The 26,666-nt window shown below is 35.7% G+C and overlaps 1 protein-coding gene across 1 annotated transcript in view; it reads left to right on the forward strand.

The window, feature by feature from the left end:
• The first annotated feature begins 1,647 nt into the window (after window positions 1-1,647).
• The window catches only part of CSRNP3 (cysteine and serine rich nuclear protein 3), a 221,467-nt gene continuing 196,448 nt past the window's right edge, over window positions 1,648-26,666 (forward strand). The window contains exons 1-2 of the mRNA XM_009182353.3: window positions 1,648-3,456; window positions 21,581-21,750. The gene's annotated coding sequence lies outside the window, so the exon portion shown is untranslated. The remainder of the gene's footprint in view (window positions 3,457-21,580; window positions 21,751-26,666) is intronic.

Consider the following 26,666-nt stretch of genomic DNA (forward strand, 5'->3'; position numbering starts at 1 on the left):
ACCATAGCCTTTGATAGTTCACCTTCCTGAAATTCTCTACTCCTTTGGGTTTTGCTACACCATTCTCTCCTGGCTCCCCTCCTCGCTAACTGTTCCTCCTAAGCATCTTTTCTTCATTCTACTTTCTGCTTGTTCTTGAAAGGTAAGTAAATTCCCTGAGTTTCATTCTCAACTTACTTCTCCTCTTCCTAGAGGGATGATTCTCAAGCTTTAGTGTACAAAGGAAGTCAGCTGAAAAATGCTATCAAAATGGAACTCCCTAAGCTTCATTCCAAAGATTCTGGTTCTGTAGGTATGGGGCGGAGTCTCTTAGTCTGCATTTTTAATCCTGCTAAAGATGTTTTCCTTTTTTAAAAAATAAATATATATAAATATGGCATACATAACCTCATATTGTCTTAATTAAACACAATGTATGCCATAACCTCATATTGTCTTAAACACAGTATTTATATACATTTAATTAGTAAAAAGTTTGCTATAGTGAAGCAAACTAACATATTCATCATCTCATATAGCTATACTTTCTTGTTGTTTTTGTGGAAAGAGTAGCTGACATCTACTTATTTTGCATGAAACACACAATACAATTTTATTACCTGTAGTTCTCATATTCTACATTAGATCTCTAGACTTGTTCATCATGTGTACATATATATGTATTGTGTGTGTATATATATATACACTTCTTTGTATCCCCTGACCCACATCTCCCCATACCCCCAGTCCCTGCCTCTGGTAATCACTGTTTTGTTCTCTATCTCTATATATTTGATTTTTTAAAATAAGGATTCTGCATATAAGTGAGACCAGGCAATATTTTTGTGTCTGGATTATATCACATAGCATAATGTCCTCCAGGCACATCCACATAGTGGCAAAAAGCAAGATCTATTTTTTAGGACTGAATAATATTTCATTGTATATTTATACCACATTTTTATCCCCTTGTCCATCAATGAATGCTGAAGTTGTTTCGATATGTTGGCTATTGTGAATAATGCTGCAATGAACACAGTAATACAGACATCTTTACAAAGTTGTGATTCCACTTCCTTCTGAGTATATGCCCAGAAGAGAGATTGCTAGATCATATGGTAGTTCTATTTTTAATTTTTTTACAATCATCCATACTGTTTTTCATAATGCTGTAGCAGTTGACATTCCCACCAACAGTGTACAAGAGTACTCTTTTCTATACACTCTCTCCAACATTTATCTGCAGACATTTTGATAATAGTCATCCTAATAAATATGAGGTGGTATTTCTTAGTAATTTTGATTTACATTGCCCTGAGGATTGGTGATGCCAAGTACATTTTCATAAACCTGTTATCCATTTTTAGGTCTTCTTTGGAGAAATATCTATTCGGGTCTTTTGTTCATTTTGTATTGGGTTTGTTTTTCCACTGTTAAATTGTGTGAGTTCTTTATAAAATTTTTATATTAAACCCTTAGGGTGCTCATTTATTTTCATTACTTTAACCAAACTCTAGATGCTAGGGGTTCCAAACTGAACCTGCACCCCAGCCTTATTTATGAGTTTAACTGACTATTTAATATTTTAATCTGGATATCCAAAAAGTTCAAAATGTCCAAACTAATTTTGTTATTTTGCTCCCAAATCTCTCTCTCTCTTTTTTTTTTTTTTTTGCTATCTGAGATAATGGCACCATCATCTAAACAGAAGAATTCTGGTTAGAATTTGTGCCCAGCAAACACTTGCCTACAAGTCTCTGTCTACAATCATATTTGACATAGAAATCACCTGGGAGAGCTTGCTAAAAATGCTGAGTCAGAAACTCCTCAAATGCTTATTCATTAAATCCGGAGGAGGCCCATGAACTTGCATTTTTTATAAGTCTTCCCCCAGTGATTCTGATGTAGAAGGCCCCGAACAACCACTTCTAAAAACGCTGTCTGTCCTAGGGATTCCTCCAGTTATGCCTAGCAATAGGAACACAAAGGCTTTGAAAGCATTTTTCACAATAGAGGACTTGGGGGTGGGAATAAGAGATAGTTTAATCTTCCGCATAATCTTTAGCAGAGCCTCCCAAAGCTACTCCAAATAACAGTGCAAACTAAGTAAAATCAGTGCATTTCTATCTAAAGTTAGTGTCAGGTTAAGTCACCAGCATTCCCCTCCTAACAATATTGACACCCCTAAGCCCTTCCTGTACAGTTATTCCTGGACTAATGATTTACCATCATGCCAGTAACTCTTAAAGAATACTTGCTTGCCCTCCCCTCTTATTTGACTCCCTTTGGCCTTATTCCCATGAGGACACATTACTGATTTAAGAAATTGAAGAGCAAGGCTTATAAATATCTCAGGTAGACAGTACATACCTCTATAGTGGTGATATCGACTGTTTATGTCTTCCTAAGGAAATTTTTCAGACCACCTCCACTAGAGGAAGCTCAGTTGAGAGAATTTTTATCATAAAGATAAAAATTTATGGCTTGTATTGCAGTATTTTAAAAATTAACCTGTTTGAAACTGCAGATGAATTTGCTTTATTGCCTTTAAAAAATCCTAATTTGGTGTTTTCTTCAATTGTCCTTTAATGCATGCTATGCCTCTAGGTTCAGAAGTGAAATTATTTTTGTTCAAGTTTATTAGAATAAAATTGGAGTTCAACTGGTCACTTTGAGGCACGGCAACCAAGTGACCGATCTCTTTTTAATCTTTAACAAGTTCTATTATTCACAAATTGATGGCATTTAAGGAATCTGAAGTAATATAAACCACATAACTTTGAAATATTTGAATATTCTAATGCTCAGAATGAAATATTTTTCATACTGATTAGGCCTCGAAACTGGGTTTGAAAGAAAACATTGTCAAACAGAGGTCATAGTGCAAATAATACAAAACATAAAAGTAAAGGGTGTTGATTCATTTTAATTTTATCTCTTTGCAAACTGAATATGCATAATGTCATCTTGATGTTCAGTCTCCCTCCTTTATTTGCATATCAAAATGTATAATGGAGGAGGTACATTTTTTTCATTGAGAAAAATCAGTGGGAACTGAAAAACAGGCAATTTCCCTAGGTTTTACTATGAGCAAATTTGCTTTGATTTCGGGTAGGTGAAGCATTGATTAAGTCTATTTTTCTAAATCCAAAGCAAGATTTTTTACTTCAGCTGAGGTCATCTGCAGACATTTCCCATAGTTTGGAGCTATTTTTTGAAACATCTTGCATCTCTGCTTTTCTCTCCATATTTCTTTTCTCCACTCCCTTCCTCTCTCCCAGCTGCAGGGATTCGTCCTCTAAAAGAGTGGAGGTGGGAGGGAACAAGGAATGGAAGCAAAGCAGGGAGCATGAGCTAGAGAATGCCAGGATCTGGCTTTTGTTATTGGTTGGCTGCCGCCTGATGGATAGACGAGGGAGGAGTGTACTCTCTTCAGTGTGTTCTGACGGAGCCGAAGTACAGAAACCATATTTACAGGTAAGAGCAAAAAATAAAAAAAAAAGAAAAGAAAATTCTTTTTTTCTTTAAAGGAGAATGCTTCTCAATTTTTACTGAAACAATTTTATGATAGGAAAATTATTCTGAGGACATTTTCCGAAAGCGTGCCCTTTTATTACTTGAGGAAGCTTTGCAATAAGCTTGCTGTTCTTTCTCTCTGCAAAACCCTTAGCTGATTAAAAACAAAACAAAACAATCACCAGAGGCATGTCTTATCCTAAATAACTTTCTATGCAAGTGTCATTGAAGCAAAATTAATAGATAAAATGAATCATCATGTGTCTCTTTAAAAATGTTTAATTCAAGCTTATGTTACTAGGAATCGCAGGAAGGATGAGAAAACCTCGGTAAATTCCACAGGTCCTGAGAAAATGGAGCCTTCTGTGAATATACAATATAAAATTTCATGTGGTGACTTTTAATGTTGACAATACAGTAAAAGGCTTAGGAAAACTATTTTTGCAGGTTATAGACTCTTTCAGCACTAATTTAGAATGAATGATTTGTGTGCATTTAAGCCCTTTTATTTAACTTACTCCTCTTGATAAATCTCATGTTGTTCAATAGTTGCATTATTTTAGTAATTTTTCAGTAATTTTAAATTTTTATTTAAAATTTAAAAATTTAAATTTAAAATTTACAATATTTCAGTAAACTTTAAGCTTACGTGATAATTAATGATTTGTCTCTTTGTTAACTTACATGGAGCCATTTTTATTTTAAAGCACAGAAACCTAATTTTGAAGGATTAAACATTGCTGTAAAAAATAGCATCTTAACGGGCATGTTTCATTGGTAGTTTAATTTATCAAACACATCTAGACGAGAATTCCATCAGAGCATTTATATTGTTGATAATATCTCTAGGCAATATTTTTTTTAACAACTTTACTAGTTGCTTATATCTCCTAATATGGTCCTTTATATTCCCTTAGGGAAAATAAGGACAAGTTCTAAGTATGTACAATAAATAACACACTTGTAGTAAAAACATACAAAAAAATTGAACACCCAGTCACTTAATTCTATAGTTACTTTAATTCATAAATATAGATCATTTAACGGTGGTAGACTCTCATTAAAATTGAGCTTTCAAGAATTATTACTAACTTGAGTACACTGGCAATCAATTAATACCTGTTGATTATAATAATAAAAGTCTTTCAATGAGGTAAATAATTTGTTCATACATATTTTAATACCTTTTTCAATGAATCAAAACTAATAGGAATGACTATATAATTTCTAAGTATTTTTTGCTATTGTTTTTCAATTTTTTTTATTTATTGCACTTTTTTTGTTTGAGACAGATTTTGTCTTTGAATAAACAGACACAAATATAACAGTTCTTGTAAAATTAAAATATGAGTGAGAAAATTGCTGAATATTAGGTATGAATTATCTAAATGAGTGGAGAATTACCTTAAATTTCCTAAATGTACTAAATATAGTTAATAACATGTTTATATGGATAAGTGTCATAATGAACCAAGTAAGTATTCTGGTATGGTTTATTTTGAACTATTTCTGGATTTCAAAAATTATTACATAATACTGAAATTTCGGCATGTTTCTAATTATTGATGGATCTTTCTGATTTTTTTTAAGCAAAACAATGGTTGAAATTAATCCACCCCTCACCCCAAGATTGAAATGCAAGGTGATATCTAAAACCAGATATTCATCTCCTAAAATGTTTTAGAGGAAATAAATCAATGCAGCTATATTTTTTAGAAATTATAAATTCTGAGTAAAGCTACCTCCAGGAATGAAGGGGAATTGATGAAAATTAGAGAGCAGAGTTCCACATGGTTTTAAATTATTCTGTTTCCTTGGAAACCAGCTGCTGCAGATGCATTTTGCTTTCTTTGGCTAAAAATATCACCCTTTTAATAATCACTAAGGGAGAGGACTGAATAAAACTAGAGTATATTGTTGCTGCTTTTTATAATGTCCTTAATGGTTCACATATTTTGGATGAAAAGTAGATAAACCCTTTCTCAATCAGCATTTCCTATCAGCCACTGGCAGACGTCTGCAAGTCTTATAAAAATGAGACAACTGGGGTAGCTTTTACTGCAGAATCCACAGGAAGAGATAGAGAGAGAGAGAGAATGTGTGCTGGAGTGGAGACAAGAGAGAAAAAAAAAGCATGAAAGAAAACAGTTAAGAGGTTACTGTCCAAGTGAAGGATGAAACAAGGCAAATGAAAACCATGTAAGGCTTTCAGTGAGAAATGGGAAGGCATCACCATTTTTTTTTCCTTTGGTACAAACATTTTTAAGATTTAAATGTAGGTTTTTAATGGAGCTCACTATATACAACCTTCTGTCCTTTTCACAACACTCTTTCCTTTTTCTCTTTATGTTTGCAGTGGTTTGCAATATACTGAATAATACAATAAATAAGAAGTATTTTTTAATGTATCAATCACTTTAATCATAAAAAGAAAAGCTTGATATATGTCCAGGCTGTGGATAGTGAGGAGCTTTCGAAACACATTTTGACATTAGAATAAGAATTTTTTAAACTTAATGCCCAAACCATGTTTTTTAAATGCAGTTATTTCCTTACCTTTGTAATCTATTTAATATATATATATATAAATTACACATTCCAACAATCTAAAAGCTATTTGTGTTAATGTTAAGGTAATTAATTTAAAATTTAATATAAATTACTGTAAATGCACATATAACCTTTTTGCTTTATTTGAAACATTTTTGCTTCCTTTGAAAATAAACATTACTTTTATGTAGTTTTTCTCTATAAAATAATCACAATTATCATCATATTCTATCCTAGGCATTTCCTTAATTTAGAACATTTTTATTATAAAATTATATGCTTCAAAGGCAGCGCTGTCGTCCCATACACCATTTTTTCAAATCTCTCAGCTATTTGTTAAGAGGAAAAATCATCATAAAGCTGTTACAGCTTTCCTATTATTTTTATTATAATTCAGATGAGATTCCTAACTCTATTTTCTCTTTACAACTCATTTAAATATTTGTGACATATCGTACTTTATTTTCATAATATTCACCTTAGTCCCATATTAGATTTAGTGTTGGCAGTGTAGCAGATGAAGCACCACATGCTTAAACTATGTGTTAAAATATTTAATATGTAGCCAACATATTATTTAAAGTTAAATTAATTTGTCATGTCAGTATGTTGTTTTTCAAAAAAAGCTAGGATGGTGGGAAGTATTTCGTTTTTATCAATTAACATGAACAAAGCACTTCAGTGACAGCACTTTCAGCATAAACACTGATGACATTAAAGAGCACGCTAACAACAAATCAGATAGACTAGTAAATGGATTATGTGACCTGTGCAGATAACCCCTATTTAAGGCATGACCAAAATTATCAATGCATGTCAAGATCCTGAAGAGAATGCATTTCGTAGGCTTACTCTCAGCTACAGATAATTTAAAAATACAGCTTGTTAGTCATTTCTACTTACTGCTTCATGCTTCTTTCTTTGCTAAAAGTAGCTTGCCAGAATTGTGGGTGGGTTTTCATGGCCTCTTAAAGTCTCACAAAATATACTAAAGAAAACAAAATACTTAATTACTTCCCCTATAATATAAGTAGACAACTTTACATCTGTAATGGAAATCTGCTAGTTTGGCAAATAACCTCTTATTGCTGGAAATGGAGGGGTGGGATTTACAAGAAATGGAAATAACATGAGAGTAAGAAATCTTGGGTCAGATTTCATGATGTTCAAATTGTGCTATATACATAAGGTAATCCAGTCAAATAAAAAAATTACATTAACATTTGTACTATACTACATCGCAACTTAAAGGTATTATTAATCAAATGTTATTTTTGACTAATATATTTAATGCTTGATAGTTTAATACAGGACTTATACAGATATTAAAAGGGGGTTGGTTCAAAACAGCATTATTGCTTTTTAATTACGATTTTGTATGAAGAAGCAAGGAATGGATTTATCCAGCTAATTGTCACATTTGGATATTTCACATATCTCAATGAATCCGTTGGGCGGATCATTTGATTTCTCTGTCAATTGCTTAGATTTCAGTTATTATAATGGTCTAAATTGTTTGAGCTGAAAACTGTTGAATGTGCATGCTCTGAGAAAACACTCAATGTAACTTTTAAGGTATTCAAGATTATAATGATCTAGATAAATATCAGTGCTATTTCTAAGAATCACATATAGTAAGGAAATCACTTTGATATGAGATCAATTTCCATGATCAACTTCATGATCTCATATCATGGCCTAAAAAGTAGATAAGCATGCATGTGACTTATTTCCAATAAGCTCTTATATTTTACTTAGATCAAGAGCTTAATATATTATTTTCCAGTACCACAAAGGATGGTGCACACAACACATTTCTCCATATCTCCTGACTTGTGCATATTCATAAAAATGACATTATTTTAAACAAAAATCACCAACACCATCAAATGTAGTTTTCAAATTTTTATATGTGTAGATATTATTTTATTTTATTTTGTCTTATTTTATTTTATTTTATATTTTAGAGATAGAGCTTTGCTATGTTGCCAGGCTTGAGTGCAGCAGGCTATTCACAGGCAAGATTATAGTGTATTGCAGCCTCAAACTCCTGGGTTCCAATGATTATTTTGCTGCTGCCTCCCAAGTGGCTGGGGGATTGCAGGCTTATGCCACAGTGCCTGGCAAAAGTAATTTTTATGCAAATGTTTATGTCTTTAAACAATATTTACTATAAATTCCTTGGCGAATACTCCTTTAATTCATGTATTACCTTTTCATAGTTTAGTCTTCCATTGCCCTAGAAATGTGGGACTGCCCTGTAGAGAGAACTTCTTCCTGGATTCTTCATTTTAACTATGACAAAATTAAGGCACAGAGAGGACAATGATCATTTTTAGTGGGAAACTAAGCATTTGCTTATGCAAAATTACAACAGTCAGACACTATGTGTTTGTATTAAATATTGGATGTAGTGCATTAAACACTGGATGAAAGAAAAGCAGAACTTAGAAGGGCTTTGCATGGAGGTGAAAAAGCATGGTGTGGCCAGATGAACTCTGATGCATAACAACACAGGGATTTTAGAGTTGCACAGAATTCTCCACTTCAGACCTGCCCCTGGTATCCAGTGAGCCTAATGACTTTGACCTACTATCACAGTCTCCTTGACTTTTTTAGTTTGCTGTCATGGTCAAAATGCATTTCAGCTTTGTTTTCTAGCACGTGTGGATACAGTTAGTTGCTGTCATGTTGTGGATATATCACAATATATTTAATAATGAAACAAATAGTTTCCTAAACAGGAGCCCTGAATGTATTTACAAAGATTTTCATTTGCTTTTCTCTCCTCAGGTTAGGCTAGCCATAAAAAATCAATATTTGTCATCAATCATTACCCAGGTAATACTGGTTGTGATGGTGTCAGCATTTTAAAGCAGAAAGATTCTGGAAAGGGTTTCAAAAGTGATTAAAAAAAAGACATCTTTGTTCTGTCTAATCAAAATTCCCTTCTCGTTGCTCATGAAACTCATACTTAAAATTTTAAATGATTTACTCCCTGTACATCCAAATCAATAAGGGCCCCAAGGGGCTGCTCTCATGCTGCCCACTGAAGTTACCTAGAGCTGAGTGTTAAATGGAAAACTGAGCTTGGGGATGCCATTACAATCTTCTATTTTCAGAGATCTTCCCTCAACACACAGGTAGGGCCAAGGAGAGAAGCTGCAGGCCTGTCCTGTGCTCCCTGCCAGAGCTTCTTGGTGTGTGGTCATTACAGCCACTTTGTGATCTCTCAGTACCCTTTTACTCACTATCGAAATTATCGTTCTTGATGGCAAGGAGTTTCCTTCATCTCTGCATCAACGCCTAATACAATGCCTGATACACAGTATGTGCCCCCAAATTGTTTTGCTGACTGAATAGTTAAGCAAATTGTCTTATCAGATAGTCATCTAGCCTCCTCTTACAACCTCTCAATGGCAGACACTCCTTACATTCTCAGATAGTCTCTTCCTTCCATGTTCTTCTCTGTTAACGTTAGTCAGTGTGATAATGTCCATGTCACCTAAATGTCATTAAGCCAAGCAAGGTTTTGTCTTGCAGACTTTTTATTGTCCAAACGCTATCTGTGCTCTCCTACATTAACAGGGGATTTTATCTGCATGTAGTTCCCATTTCATGCTTCCCTGCTCTGTTTCATTGTAATACTGCTCGGTTTCTGATACACACACGGATTATCATATACTAAATCAATGGGTTAATTGTAAATTAATGTAATTAACTGTAATTGTTATATTAATATATAATACAAGTGTTAATTAATGTTTGTGTAAGAAAATATAGTAGTATATATTTAACCAATCTCTGAGTGCTCTCATACATCCACTCTTAGTCAATGAATCCCCATTCTCTTGAGTTAAATTTGTTCAACAACATTTGATTAAAGTTAAAATTGTTTAGCAATATTTTTATGCTGCTCTGGGCTCACTTTCTGCTATTTGTGTTCTGTACTGGTGAACAATTCTAAGCCATACTGCCTGGTAAGTGACAATGCTGAATAAACTACAAAGAAAACAAGTGTGCATGCTTGCATGCTGTGTGTCACTGGGGTTTACTATGCCTAAAGGTAAAAGTAAGCAGATAATATGGGACTGCTAGAAGTCCTTTGATGTAAATATCACCACAACTAGGTAAAAATGACCAAAAGAATAACGAATGAAATATCCTGATGAATTTAATCAGAAGGAAAAGGAGTACTTACCAATGTACCATAAATGTGTTCATTTACATGGAGCTATACTGTGGTATACATATAACCCTTAAATATGTGATTCAGCCATGCAGGCAGCATGCCTATTTCTAGAAATGCATCCTTTGAGCTAATGGGGTACAGTGACTTTGGCTTATCTCTCTGGTTCTTTAGGTAGTGCAGGATAATCATTGATGGGCTTCCTAATTGACTGATTTTGCAATCAAACAGACATACCCTCTTATTGCCTGTGTAAATTTGGACCAGTTGCTTAAACTATCTGAGCCTTAGTTTTCTTATCTGTAAAATTTGGTTATCTACCTGTGTAGTATTATGAAGATTGGCAGGTGTACATAGAGGACTTTTCAGCGCAGAATTTGTAGTATAGTAAGCCATTGTGTGCAATTTTTTGTTGTTGTTGCTAGTCATGCTTTTCTGTTTATAAGTCAAGAATGGAAGGAGCAAAATTATCCTCAGTATTTGTAATGACTTCCTAAGTATTATTGCTTGCTACTGTGTGAAAAAAAATCCCTCTTGATTGGCTGGATTTTCTATTTTTTCCATATTAACTACAATTAAATTGCTGGACATCATCTGGTAAAGTTAGTATTGTATAAGAAAGTGCAATTGTGAAAACAAATCCTAGAATTATTAAAGAAGAGCAAAGGTAAGACCTTCAAAATATTAATATCAAGCATTTTCAAAATTGGGGCATAGTTCTCAGAAATGTAATTGAAGATTTCATAAAAATGTTCTATGGTTAAATAAATTTAGGGAAATCTGGATGATATTTAAATAATATCCATTCCTGTTAAGTCTTTTCTATGCTAACGTACACTAAGACTTTTAATGAAGGGTATGTAATATTAAGAACTTGTAGGCCAGGCACAGTGGTTCATGCCTGTAATCCCAGCACTTTGGGAGGCTGAGGCAGGCAGATCACATGAGGGTTAGAAGTTCGAGACCAGCCTGACCAACATGGTGAAATCTCGTCTCTACTAAAAATACAAATATTTGTATACATTAGCCAGGTGTGGTGGCAGGCACCTGTAATCCCAGTTACTCAGGAGGCTGAGAAAGGAGAATCGCTTGAACCCGGGAGGCGGAGGTTACAATCAACCAAGATCATGCCGCTGTACTCCAGCCTGGGCAACAAAGCCAGACTCCATCTCCAAAAAAAAAAAAAAAAAAAAAAAAAAAAAATTAGACCTGTAGGCCAAGCATGGTGGCTCACACCTGTAATCTCAGCACTTTGGGAGGCAAAGGCAGGTGGATCACTGAGGCCAAGAATTTGACACCAGTCTGGCCAATGTGGTGAAACCCGGTTGCTGCAAAAGATACAAAATTTAGTCAGGCATGGTGGTGAGTGCTTTTAGTCGTAGCAACCTGGGAGGTCAAGGCAGGAGAATTGCTTGAACTTGCGAGTTGGAGGTTGCAGTGAGCCGAGGTCACCTCTCGGCACTCCAGCCTGGGTGACAGAGTGAGATCCTGTTAAAAAAAAAAAAAAAGAAAAGAAAAGAAAGAAAAAGAAGAAGGAAGAAAGAAAGAAAAGTTAAAAAAAAAAGGACACTGTTAGACCTACTTCATCATAGACCCCTTCCCAACACAAAAGTCTCCTGCTAAAGTCTTGCAGATTTTATTTTGTATATGCTGGCTTCACTAAGCATTTTTAAGACAGATGTGTATCTACTGCGTTATTAAAGAGTGTCTAACTCAAAGGCTGAAACGTGGTCTACATTTTATAACTTCCAAACTATAAAAATAGCTCCAATGTTCCTAATACAAAAACACTTCCAAAATTATTCAATTACATATGTGTTCATTCTTTATCAGAGTAATATATTCAGTTTTTTAAAATTTTTGCTTTTTTTTTCTCTCCCCCATGTTGTGCTCTTAAACTTCAAAAAAGCAGCACGTGTACATATGTTTCAAAATATTTGCTGTCCCAAGAAGTTTTACTTCCAAAAGCGTGATTCCATTTTGTTTAAACTTCTTCTCTACGAGGAAAATCTGGAAACTACTCCTTTTCTCTCACGTCTTGTCTTCTGTTTACCTTACTTTTCTTCTTCAAAAGCACGTGGTTATTTGTTGAACATTTCTTGAATCTTTAAATAAGATCCCATTCTTCAGTTGCTCACAAGAAATTTATTAGGAAATTGAGTAGGAAACCTATGCCAAGTTTTATATAGAAGGGGTGTAGCATGACTATAAAGAGCACAGTCTATGGAGTCAGGCAAGGTAAGTTTTAATTCCAGCTCAGTTACTTAATTGCCTTTGTCAATGTACATAAGTTACTTCTATCCTAAGCTTCATGTTGCTTCATGCTAAAAAGGGAAGCATAGTGCTTAATTCAGAATCATTGTAAGGGCAAACAAGATAACATGTTCACAGAATTTAGTTTCTAGCACCAAGTAAAAACTCAGGAACATTATTATCATCTGTTTATCCAAAAGTGAAGCTATTTATTAACTAAAAATAAATAGAACATTATGGACAATATGAAAAATATCCCAAAGAATTCTCATTAAACCCTCGGAAGGCACCTAGCTATAAAGAGTATTCATAACCTACTTTTTCTGCAAAGGCAATTGAAAAATACCAAAAATCACAAACGAAGTATGTCCTTTTTATAGCTATTATGAATGTTTATAAACAATATTTATGTATATTTTGCCAGGAAAAGGAAAATTAAATAACGTAGGCACACACATACACACACAGAAACACATTAAGAATAAAAAGAAAGTATGTGGGAGAAAAAATGTAATTCTAAGTATTCAAGAACAAAACAAAACAATATCAAGCAGTAAGATATGGAAAGTCATGAAAGTCTGTGATGATAAAATTATGATTTCAAGTCCCCAAATGCCTGGATTTGAACTCTGGCTCTAAAACTACCTGTGTGACCTTGGCCTCATCACCTAACCCCCATATGCTTCAGTTTTTAATCTCTAAATGGTGTTATTAATAATAATGCCTATCTTATATGGCTATGAAGATTAAATGAGTTGATATATATTATACTAATTTTCTATTAACATGTAACAAATTCCCACAAACTTAACAACTTAAAACCACTTATTTATCAGCTTATATTACTGTAGGTTAGAAGCCCTGCACAGGCACTTTGGCAGGCCAAGGCGGGAGGTTTGCTTGAGCTCAGGAGTTCAACATAGTGAGATCCCATCTCTACTAAAAATCAAAACAATTAGTGAGGCGTGGTGTTACATGCCTGTAGGCCTAGCTACTTGGAGGCTGAGTCAGGAGGATCACTACTTGAACCCATGAGGTTGAAGCTGCACTGAGTCGTGGTCGGGCCACTGCCACTGCACTCCAGCCTGGGTGAGAGAGTGAGACCGGTCTCAAAAAAAAAAAAAAAAAAAAAAAAAAAAAGAGTCCTGTATGATATGAGTAGGTTATTTGTTCAGGGCCTCACAAGGCTACAATAAAGGTGTCACTTGGCTGAACTCGTATCTGGTCACTCTGGGGGAAAATCTGCTTCCAAGCTTATTCTGGTTTTTGGCAGAATTCTGCTCCTTGGGCTGATAGAAATGAGGTTTCTCTTTCCTGCTTGCTGTCAGCTGGCTGAAGGCTGCTCTCAGCTCCTGGAAGCTGCACACATGTGCTGTCATGTGACTCTTTCCTATTTCATGTCAGCCACAGAGAATCCCTCTCTCACTGAATCCCTCTCATCCATAGTATCTGACCTCTAGACCTTGATTCCAAGGGCTCATGTGATTAAGTCAAGCCCACCTGCATCATCTCTCTATCTGGTTTGGGTCTTTAATTTATATGCAAAATCCTTTTTGCTATGTAACATAAACATAGCAACATAAACATAACACAATCGCAGGAGTGGTATCTCACAGTATTCACATGTCTAGGGTTATACGGGCACAGGGTGTATATATTACATGGTAGGGAATCTTAAGGGCCACTTTAGAATCCTACCTAGTACATATATGAAGTGCTAGAACAGTACTTGGCACATAGTGAGCACTATATGTGTGTTAACTATAATTATTATCTTGAGTAGCTGACAAGTTCATAAACAGTTTTAAAAAATAGCAATGCCACAGTATTGGCAAGAGTGAAGTAATATCCCAATGCACCCTTAAAGAAATGTAAATTGGCAGAACCTTACTGGAAGAACCAAATTGGCAATGTGTATGAAAGACTCAATGTTTCCACTTCTAGGAATTCATCCTTAAAGGTATAATGAGATAGATATATACATGTATATAAAATGTTGGCTAGGTGCAGTGGCTTGCACCTGTAATCCCCACACTTTGAGAGGCTGAGGCAGGAAGATCGCTTGAGCCCAAGAATTCAAAACCAGCCTGGACAACATAGCGAGATCCTGTCTATAAAAATAAGAAAAAAATTTAAATAAAAAAGGAAATGCTAATTATACTGTGATTTATAATAACAAATACTGAAAAATAAACCAAACATGTCCCTTTAGGGGTTTGGTTAAATATCATGGCCTAATTATTCAATGAAATACGATGCATTAGACCCAAAACCAAAAATCAAATAAAACAAAAGCACATGGATTTGGAAAATATGGAATAAGAAGGTTATATGCTCATGTTATTAGTGGAGAAACTACAGGTGTAAAATTGCACGTACGGACTTAATCAATGCACACTTCTTCCTGTAGTGTGAGTAGACTCTTGGCACGATACAGTCACTTGACAAGAAAGGAAATATACCCTGACAAACCCCCTGAGATTACTGTAGTTCAAACCAGACTGCTGGTGACTGCTTAGGGAGCACCAGCATCTTTCCTGGAGTGTGAGGTGGGCTTTGACAAGACAGGATCACTTAACAAGGGAGGCAACGTGCTCTGACACCAGCTGATCATGCCTACCCACCAAATCAGCCAGGGCATCCTCAACAGGAAGACTTTGCACCATCTTTCCTAGTGCTCTGTGCTGCCTCTATTCATTCCTACCTCAAAGTGGAAATGGTGTGGTGTGAGCCCTCAGTCCTGATTTATAGTTCTCCTTTACGCTAAACTGGCTAGATCACACACCCAGACAAGATTTTAGAGTATGATTTTTGTTTTTAGCTCTAATACAAGGCATCCTGGAATACAAAATATGTACCAGTGGGGTGGGGAGTATGGAAATTAGAACACCTACAATGCACATTCTGGCACTATGAAATAGCTACGTGGAGGCCATTATCCTAAGCAAACTAACACAAGAACAGAAAACCAAATACCGCGTGTTCTCATAAGTGGGAGCTAAATACTGAATACATATGGACACAGAGACGGGAACAGTAGACACTGGGGAGGGCTCGAGGTGACAGAGTGAGGGAAAGTGGACTGGAAGGCTACCTAATGGGTACTATGCTCATTACCTTGGTGATGGGACCATGCGTACACCAAGCACCCGTGACACACAATTTACACATGTAACAAACCTGCACATGTACTCCCTGAACCTAAAATAAAAATAGAAGAATAAAATAAAATAAAATAAAATAGCTACTATTAGCCCCATTTGACAGGTAAGAAAACTTAGACTAAGAGAAATTAAATAACTTGCTCAAGATATCCTATTCAGGAAATGTTGAAACTGGGTTTTGAAGCAACTGGTGTTTCACCATGCCAGGGATTTCTGGTGGTTTCTGAGACTCTGCATATATTTTTAAAAATCTCCCCAGGAAATTTAATGATTTGCCCAGTGTAAGTATTATTGTTGTACTACACAGTACTGCTTCCCTATATACATGAAGGCAAATTAGTGGTAACAGTACAGATTCCTTTCTTTTTTTCTGCAAAGACTTTTTTCCAGCTCTAGCCTCTCAGATCTCAAATTTACGAGATGTGCTTTTTTTTTTCATTTTTTTTTTCTTTTTTCTTTTTTTTTTTTTTTAAGATGGAGCCTTGCTCTGTTGCCCAGGCTGGAGTGCAGTGGAATGATCTTGACTCACTGCAACCTCCACTTCCTGGGTCCATACGATTCTTGTGCTTCAGCCTCCTGAGTAACTGGGACTACAGGCATGCCCCACTACACTGGGCCAATTTTTTTATTTTTTGTAGAGACCAGGTTTCACCATGTTGGCCAGGCTGGTCTCAAATTCGTGACCTCAGATGATCTGCCTGCCTTGGCTCCCAAAATACTAGGATTACAGATGTGAGCCACCATGCTCCCTTACTTATGTCCCCAAAGCTCCACCCCTTTATACCACCACCTTGGGGGTTAAAATTTCAACATATGAATTTTGTGGGACTCAACGATTCAGACCATAGCATTCTATTGAATAAATATAGCTATTGTGACAATCCTTATCTTAGGAATACTAGTAAGAAAATTGTGTTTTATATACATCTTAAAATGAATTATTGTATATAGAATCAGTAATAATGCAACAATTCCCATTAGAACTATTTTATTTTATTTTTGAGACAGAGTCCCACTGTCACCCAGGCTATCTTGGCTCACTGCAGCCTCTGCCTTCCAGGTTCAAGCAAATTTTCTTATGCCTCAGCCTCCCAAGTAGCTGGTATTGCAAGCATGCACCACCACATTCGGCTAATTTTTGTATTTTTCATAGAGATGGGGTTGACCAGGCTGGTCTCAAACTCCTGGCCTCAAGTGATGCATCTGCCTCAGCCTCCCAAAGTCCTGGGATTACAGGGGATCTATTTTAAAAACCTAATAAGGTATCATCTTTTTGGACCAACTCAGGGCTTATGAGGGGACCTTGGAGTAGAATTGAGGAACTTCTGACCTCTAACATACACAACAAATACCATTTTTCAGTGCTAGAAAATATAAATCAAGTTATCTGTACTTCCTTCTGTTTGCTAACAGTTTTTTCCAGCCATTTACTGTCAGAAAGAGCATTCTGTATTATAGGGTGTTTTTAAAATATTGTTTATGGTCACTTTTGCTTGACTATGTGGATAGGACAAACTCAATAAAGAATGTTCATAATAACTGTCTTTTCCCGTAGTTTTCCTCCCTTCCCACCTATTACTGCAGACATCTGAATGGGAGTAGCATCCTATTCTCTCTCACAATTTAGCTTTCCCTGTGTGATCTTGCTTCTATTGCCATGGAATCATTACAACATCGCAATTTTGGTAGTACAACCAGACTGTACTACAGAATTAGATTGGTGAAAACAAACTAGAATAAAACAATTCCTTTCTCTCTCACTCAATCTCTCTCTCTCTCTCGTTTGCTCTCACTCTTTCTCTCTCTCTTTCTGAGTCTCCTAAGCTTTGTTTAAAATTACTATATTGTCATTTTGAGTGTTTTAATTCAAACTGTGATTATTCTATGTCTTAATCAGTTCTGGTTACCACGACAAAATATCACAGACTGGGAGAGTTGTAAACAACAGAAATTTATTTCTCACAGTTCTGGAGGATGGAAGTCCAAGATCAAGGTGCTTATAGATACTGTGTCTATCAGAAACTAAGGTGGAAAATATTTTTTTTCCACCTTATTTTTGTGTTTACTTAGATATATAATTGTGCAATTCAATCTTTCTCTAATGACTTTGTGCAAGTATCTTCAGAGCTTCCAGGGCATAGAAGTATAAATGTGACCAAATATATCACATTGACAGAAATTATTTACATTGATTTTATATTAGATAAAGAAATCAATTAAACACCTATATAGTGCAACAATTTCCAAATAGTTTCCTATAACTGATAAACATAAAGTACAACAACATTTTAAAAAATCAACAATAGCTTTCAGTTCTTCAGAACTTTCCTGCAATATTTCTAAAACTGTCAAACATCACTGCAAGATGAGCGTCTGTCTAACCAAATAAAGGTTCTGTTAGGTCTACAAGTGAGTTTTTAAGGTGCAGGCTGCTTGGCTTTCAAGCAGGGTCAACCCAGATCCAGAGTCCTGTAGTCCCTATTGTAGCAGGTAGTGGTGATTTGATTTTCAAAAATATTGAATAAATAACTTTAGGGTGAATGGTAGATAAAATCGTTATTAATTCCGTGCCTCCATCTTCCCATCAATAAATACATCCTTGAGAATGATCACCATCCACATATTGCCTTACTCTATTGAATTAAAAGAAATATTTCTTTAGAGTGATAAAAGAAAGCTTACATTTGTGTTGTTATTTTGCCACAGTAGCACCACAAGTGGTACATAGTATATGGATGATTCTTATTTTAAATCTAGTAGGTAAGGTGCCTGCACCATCGTCAAATAATTAACAAAGCTAGAAACCAGAGATGGTCCTAGGTGAAATTAAGTAACTAAATTCTTCTAGGAAACACTTTGACCTTCCCCCCACTTTAACTTCTTTCTAAATTCTTATTCCCCAACTCCCACCCCAAAGGAACTATTGACCTCTTCAGCCCGGTGACTTGTCAGGTTTTCTGATTGTAACTGCTTATTGGAGCCACTAAATCCTCCCTACTAGGCTTTTCCTTTTTCCCATCAAAGCTACCTTCTTTTTTTTAATTTTTTTATTTTTTTTATTTTTATTTTTTGAGACGGAGTCTCGCTCTGTCGCCCAGGCTGGAGTGCAGTGGCGCGATCTCGGCTCACTGCAAGCTCCACCTCCCGGGTTCACGCCATTCTCCCGCCTCAGCCTCCGAGTAGCTGGGACTACAGGCGCCCGCCACCACGCCCGGCTAGTTTTTTGTATTTTTAGTAGAGACGGGGTTTCACCATGTTAGCCAGGATGATCTCGATCTCCTGACCTCGTGATCCACCTGCCTCGGCCTCCCAAAGTGCTGGGATTACAGGCTTGAGCCACCGCGCCCAGCCCAAAGCTACCTTCTTTATTATAGACCCTCTGTTTTCTGATGAAATAACAAGCTGATGAGTTGTCCCTTTAAAATGAAAGCCAGATCTTGGCACTATACTACTTAAACCCTATAGTTTTAAGTACCTGTAGTGGCTTTCATCTCACTTAGAGAAATAGCCAAAGTCCTTGAAGGCTCTACACAGTCAAGCCCTGAAGACCTGTCTGATCTTATCACCCACTGTGTCTCTCTTGGGCTTTGGCACACACTACTCCTTTGTCCTAGACTGCTTTTCCCTAAGAAGTCCAAATTGTTGGTTCCCTCACCTCCTCCATGTTATTAACTCTTCGTGAAGTGACATTAGTTAACTGATCAACTAAAAATGAAATGTTCTTGCTCAGTCAACCCTATAGTCACCATATCACTTAATGACTTACTTTTCTCAATGGTATTTATCTCCATATGATGTTTATATATTTAATTTATTTTTTCTTCTTATTATTTATCTACTCCTTTCCCTAATAACACCCAGTAATAAGCACCATTAGAGTAAAAAAAAAAAAAAAAAAAGAAAACAAAACTTAATGTTGTTGATGTTGCTTCTTTGTCACTCCCCAGCATCTAAAATAGTCATTGGAACATAATAAAAGCTCAGTAGATGTTTACTGAATAATGAATGGCCCGTAAACAAATGACAGACAAATAGATCTCTTTTCTATAGAATAGCATAAATGACCAAAGGATGATACTCAACCAAAGGATCAAAGGATGATACTCAAATTCCCTAAAAAAAAAAAAAAAAAAGGAGTCATTAGTGTTCAGCATAGAGGCCGACAGAATATGAGGATATGATAAGGTAGAGGTAAGTCTGTCAGAAGCCAAAGCCATCTATAAGCTGGGGATATGAGGAAGCAGAAAATAAAGAAATGGAAGAAGTCGGTCAACAGAAAGATATGGAATAAATATGCCCCAGGGAATTTTACCTACCAAAATCAAGGGTGAGCATGATGTCCACGAGTCACACAAGGAGGGTGGTCAGTCTCTAGTTTGCTACTTTCTTAAAAAAATAAAAAAGTCCCTTCAGTTAGACTTGATTCTTACTACCAGAAAGGTATAGATAGGACCACCATGCTGATATTTGATGGCTTAAGATGTCACCTCTCCTTGATATCATATATTGTGCAGGTGTCTTTTGTAAACAAGTTTGTTCCCCAAACTGATGCATCTCCAGTCAAGAGCATTTCAGATAGTGTGTTAAGCTGATGGGGAAGAGATGTTTTGATTCCCTAGTCTGTTAACCCTTCCAAGTTATCTATCCAAACCAATCTTGGGCTATCTTGTAGAGCCAGTTCAAGTTGGGATTTAATTTACAAGCAGTCTAAATATTGCTCCTTTGACTTTGTAAACAAAATTAGTAAGAGAAAGAAAAATGTAGAATCTAAATATGAATGGGGCATTGGCCAGAGTTAGAGGAGATTAAATAAGAAAAGCATAGAGCAAAATGACCTGGACCCAAGTAACAGCTTCAACCTTTGGCCTGAGCATGCTTTCTCTGGCTCTCCACAGGTCACACTTCTTGCTACCTATTGTCTCCTTGAATAAGAGGTCGTTTACTATTATACTTATGCTATCATTTTCATTCAGGTGAAGTATTTCTTGGTATCTTTGTTGCAAATAACTGGACAAAAGAGAAGACTAAGATGAGTATGATTCTATTACATATGACCCAACTTACTTATTGAGGTTACCTACCAGTGTAGGAATCTTTGTTTGCAACCCATGATCACCTTCACTGCTTCTCTATATAGCTATGAAGAAATTACTACTCTCAGGTTTAGTGATTCATCTAAATTGACGTAAATAAATTTTAAGAAATGTATCAGGCTGCATATGACTGGCTTTCACTGATCATGTTAATCTGGAGAGTGAAAAGATTTAAATTAATATTTTATTCAAAAAAATATTTAAGGACTCTGGTTTGCCATGTATAAAATCTATTCAGCCAAACTCCTTGACATAGGACTCAAGTATTCCCTGTAGCTCTGCTAAATTGACTGGAGACATGATAAGTCATCTAAATTCTGCAGGTATCGCCATTGCTAGCAACCAATTTGATTTTTCATGGACAAAGAGCCCCAGGAAAGTAGATGCCTTTATACCTGAGAAAAAAGAAATCCCAAGCAAGATAGACGTACCCTAATCAGTATGCTCTGGATATGACAGCATGGAAGTGAGTGATCTATTTTGTTCTGAACTCTGGCTCTGTCAATGACAATACACGATTTACTAGAACAAATCAAATAAGTGTATTTGACTCCCATTTTGACATTTCAAAACAGTAAGCCATATCTCCTTATGCAGCAAATATATTCATATTTTTAATTTTTACTTTTTCTTATAAGACACTGTTGTCAGGACGAGAATAAAAATGATGACTTAGGGTAGAATTGTTTTCAATGCTTTCTAACATTATGAGAAGAATAATTTCTGCATGGATATGATAATGTGGTATGTGTGGTTCAAAAATGTACAGCCCCCCAAATGACTTTGAGACTTTGACTATCCAATCAGCAGCTCCATTGCTCCTGTTCCCGTTACAGGTACATGTGACAGCGCTGCAGCTATGAGTGGAATTTTAAAGGGGAAGTTTGAAGAAGTCGACGGCTCCTCACCCTGCTCTTCAGTGCAGGAATCAGATGATGAAGTTTTCAGCTGTGACAGTGCTGAGAGTGTTGATAGTGTCAATCGTTCACTTTTAATGATTTTACCAGTGAGTATCTAAAGCTCTATTTCAGTTGTGCTCTAAATTGTGTTGCATGGGCCATTCTTGGGGGCTTTAGCTTAATTCACTGGCCTGTATCTGCTCTTAAGTTCTTCATCACACCAAAGTATTTGTAAAACATGATATAATTTTGGTTAATTAAACTTCAGCAGTGTACTTCTACTCATTTCTATGGAGTGAGTATCTAGGAGGCAGAAATGAGTCCAATCGGAGGTAAGCAGACGGCAACTGAAAATAATTTAATGAATGTCTTCAGCTTGCCGAAATAAATCTATCTTTTGAAATCTAATCAGTTAAGCCATTTTGAACTTCTATAGATTGGTCAATGAGTTGCAGAATATTTACAGTGCTGAGTTTAACACATTAATTACAAGTAATATAATACAATGTAATATATTGTATTAATGTAATATATTAATTAATGTATTAATTAAAGTAATTAATACATGTAATTACTTCCTAGATGAGAAAATGATGTTTGTTTTTATAAAGATTGCTTATGTGAAATCAAGGCCTTGAAAACCTTGAGAACCTATAGTTATTTGGACATAGGTAAAACTCAGACTCAAGGCTAGGTTCATGCTCTTGAGTAAGGGCAGCTTTCTTCATGTATATACTTCTCCCAAGCAGTTCATGTGAGTAATACCATCTAACTTAGTATGATGTGTTCTAACTTAAAATTCTACCCATTTTCAAATTACAGTCTTGGTAACAGATGCACATATGAAGGTTGTGAAATAGGTGATCCTTTTCCAACAGCTCTGTGCTCATTCAACTTCAATTATTAAGGGAAAAGAATCTCAAAATTATATTTTAGAAGCCCTCATGAGATGATAGGTGTAAACTTCCTTTTAACATTATAGTCCATGAGTAAAGGTAAAAATTATTCAGCATAAAAGAGTATCATTCAAGAGAGGCTGTTTTCACAATAGTTTTTTTCTAGCATTATTTTTCTGGGGTATTTGTATTTGGGGAGTTTAAACTCACCAAAACAGCCTTAATGGGTGTAGCAAGCCAACATGGCACAAATGGCACATGTATACCTATGTAACAAACCTGCACGTTGTGCACATGTACCTTAGAAGTTAAAGCATAATTTAAAAAAAAATTACACTGAAGTTCATCCAATGTAGTTCTGTGACCTGAGATCCTATTTTAATCCTCTTCTCTCTCCCCCAGGATTCAAAATTTTATTTGGTATTCATAATTCTCCATCATTGTTAGCATCATTTTGAATAAAAACGTTTGTCTCTTGACTGCAGTAGAACCTATTTTATTTGGAACTTTTAGAAAGTGTAAAAATCTAAAGAGGAGATAAAAACACTTGGGAGAAGGGAGAATACAGCTGCTGTTCTGAGGATATGATTCCCCAGTTACGTGGAAAAGTTATGGCCAGAGAGTAGAATTTCAGAGGATAAGTTTTGCTTGGGATTTATCTAAAGCCTTTTCACACCTCCCTCCAAGTGACTGTAACCTTGTGGATGGCATTGACATTGCCTTTCCCACTGAGCCATTACCTATGATGCTTAGAAGAGTACTGAGCACTAGATGATGCTTGCAGTTTTTTTATTGAGTGAATGAATTATTTTCTGACACATCTTAAAAGCTGGAGAAAATGAGTCCACTGGATATTCTTACCCTTAGATGAGCAATAGTACATATTTACATTCAAGACCCTTAGGAGCACTCTATTCATATCCTTTCTGTGTACTTGGGAGAACTCTTCTTTTTCCAGTCCTAGAGCACTGCAGGAGCTACCTACTATTTCTCAATCTTTTTCTTTTCCTTTAGTCACTCCTAAAAATCATCATCAGTTTAAAACCCTATATCTTTGAGATGCTTCCTCATCTAGCAGTGCAGTGCAGTGTTTTCCACACCCCTGTGATTTTTTTTTTTTTAATTGCCAGCATACTTACAACATCCTAGGTGTCTATGACTTTCCTAAAGTTACAAATTGGCTCTCTCCTGGAAAAATCAATTGCAGGACTTCTCTATGCAGACACTTATTGATTTCTATAGCTTGTGAGTTCACAAAGTACCTATAATGTACATTTAAACATCATCAGGCCTTACAATTATGGCTCAAGATGCTTTCCAGATGAAAGTGATGTTCTGGTGGTTTAGGGAGGTTTGAAAAATTATAGGTCAGGCAGTTGTTCTGAGCACCTGAACAGTTCCCTGGAAGGTTAACAGTATAGTGGAGAGTGGTTTTATTTTTTAATAACTATTTTGATGTGTGGTTATAACTGCTCCACTTCACCACCATTACTCTAGTCTAGAAAGGAGAAGACACATACATATCCACTGTGGTCAGAGGAGAATACTTAGGCTATTAAAGAAGGCAACTGCAACGTTTGATAAGTTTTTTTTTTCTCCCTGTTGTGCTGTTCATGTACTTTTCTTTGTGAATTTTCAGGGGTTTTAAGGGAAGCATTTGTCAATACTCCTCTGGAAGCGAATGGTGATATGCATCATTGAACAACTTGTAATTGAATGTGTAATCAGAACCATGACTTCAGATAAACAGTGAGGAGGAAGGGTAAAGAATAAATGGCAATATGACCTACAGAGAACTATCTATCACTATGGGTTACTCTTAGCCTGATCGTAAATATAAAACTTTAATAATTATTTTATAAAGTTGGGCAAATTGAAGAAGAAAACCCATGTTAGTGTTTTTAAGAGAATCTAGTGCTCTGTATATAACTGAGAAAAAAACTAACAATGAAGAGTCAAACCTCATTTTGAATTCAAAGACTATGAGAACTAGTAGGACCTTTGAGAGTGTCTAGGCTGACTCCCTTATTTTGCAGATGTGGAGACTAAGGTCCAGGGAGAGTAATTTGACAAGAATCAAAATGTGAGCTGGTGGCAGAAGACTTTAATGTAGATCCCTAGAGTCTGCCTCTCTACCAGACCACACAGCTCTCTGATGGTTCAGTTACAAGCCTGGCTACTAAGTAGAGGGACACGAATCATCAAGCGAAAGACGTAGCTGTATCTTTTATGCCAGCATCTCTTATATAGAATGAATCTATCTTTTGGTAAATGTAATTGGCTTCTCATTTCTTCTTGCCTTTTTGTGACTTTAGGACAGTGCTAGTGATGAGTTTATGAACAAATTCAATGAGCTAAATGAAATAGTGGGCAGAGAATTCAATTTGAGCATGAAAGAACATTTTGCTTCCCCTTTCTGTAAGTAAGTGACAGGGCAGATTGTTGAGACTTTCCTTGTATGTCATTGACATTGATGGAAATATCTTACAGCAAACATGTTGTTTTACATTTACATGAAGGAAATTGGTTTGTCTTGGTGACATAATGCTACTTGTGATAACGTGAAAATGTTACAATGAAAAGTAGGTTAGATGAAGTATGCAGTGTGAATCTTTAACAGCAGCAACAAATCAAGGGTTAATTCATTTACTTTAAAGGTAAAACCTTTGTGTATTCCACTTTTGCCAGATGGATCAATGGATATCCTGGACTCCCTGAAAAAAAGATAATATCTTTCTATCTTTTGAACTCCAGGACCTTGCATTACTTGTTCAATAATTCAAGAATGCAGAAACCCACTTACCCTGCATTTCAACTGGACTCACTCAGTCACAGCTTCTGACTGAATGGAGTAATTATATTCAACTTTACTGGCTAGGGACAGAGTTGGATTTTATATTTGCTTGTTTGTTTTAATTCCCAACAAACTTCATTTAAATTTGGCTTTAAGCTCAAAAGTACAATTGGACCAAATTTCAAATAAAATTTTATTTATCTGTAACAATGAATCTAGAAAAACAACAGCCACTGTGGTTTTAACTCCCATGAAAAGCTAAATATAAAGGTAGTCCTGGTGATGTTAATGGTACTATCGCTGACATCATTTGAAGGATATGGCTTTATTAGCATGAGATGCAAAATACATCATAGAAAACCTCCAAATTTCCCACATCTATTATTTACTCAGGATGTTCGTAGGTGGAACTGATATTGTAGCTACATTTCATGAAGAGCACAAGAATTAAAGTTGCTATTAAATATTAAAGATACCATCTTCACATTAGTGATCAAAACATTTTCATCTGACAGTGTAATTTATTTACAAATAAATCTTAGAGTGTTTGTATTTTATAAACCTCTTGTTAGAGAATCACATCCTTACTTTGGGGCCATCTAGGAGTGGTCACAGGCAATAAATAAATGATTGCCCAACTGCGAAATCTCATGGCTTGAAAAACGCATCCAAACAAATTTAGGTGATTAAAATTCTACTAACCATCTTCAAAGTACCTTCATCTTCTAGCTTTGGTTTGAATACCAGAGATTGACTTGCTTTATACTTGGTGTTTATGATGGTGATGATGAAATCAGTGCCTGAAGCAAATGTCCTTGTGTTTCTCAAAAGGTTTTGAAATTCACTGTGCAGATCAGGCAGTCTGATGCTTTCTGACAGCTTGAGGGAAGAGTATTTGTGTGCAAGTGAATGCAGGAAGGAATTAAATATGGTCCTGCTTAAAAAAAAAAAAAAAAAAAAAAAAAGAGAGAGAGACAGTTGGTGCGATTTCTAAATGGGCTGCAATAATATTTAATCCTTTCACTCTGGGAAGTACATGTTTGTATATAAAAAGAAATCCTTCTTTTTTGTTTGAGGAATTTGTAAATAAGCTGGGAATGTTTTAGGGCCACAGAATTATTGTACCATATGTTTTACATGTTCGGCTACAGTGATCTTGCAGGAACTGGAATAGTTAAAGTCTCAAAAATACTGAACTCCATTGAGAATTGGACTAAGGTCAAAAGCATAGTTTTTAAATGTGAGGAAGAAAGAGCAATCAGAATAAATATAACAAAACAAAAAATGTAACTTACTTTTCAACCAAAAATCAGCACATTAAAAACTTGGAAAA

This window comes from Papio anubis, chromosome 10 (assembly GCF_008728515.1).
Source record: "Papio anubis isolate 15944 chromosome 10, Panubis1.0, whole genome shotgun sequence".
Lineage (NCBI taxonomy): Eukaryota > Metazoa > Chordata > Mammalia > Primates > Cercopithecidae > Papio > Papio anubis.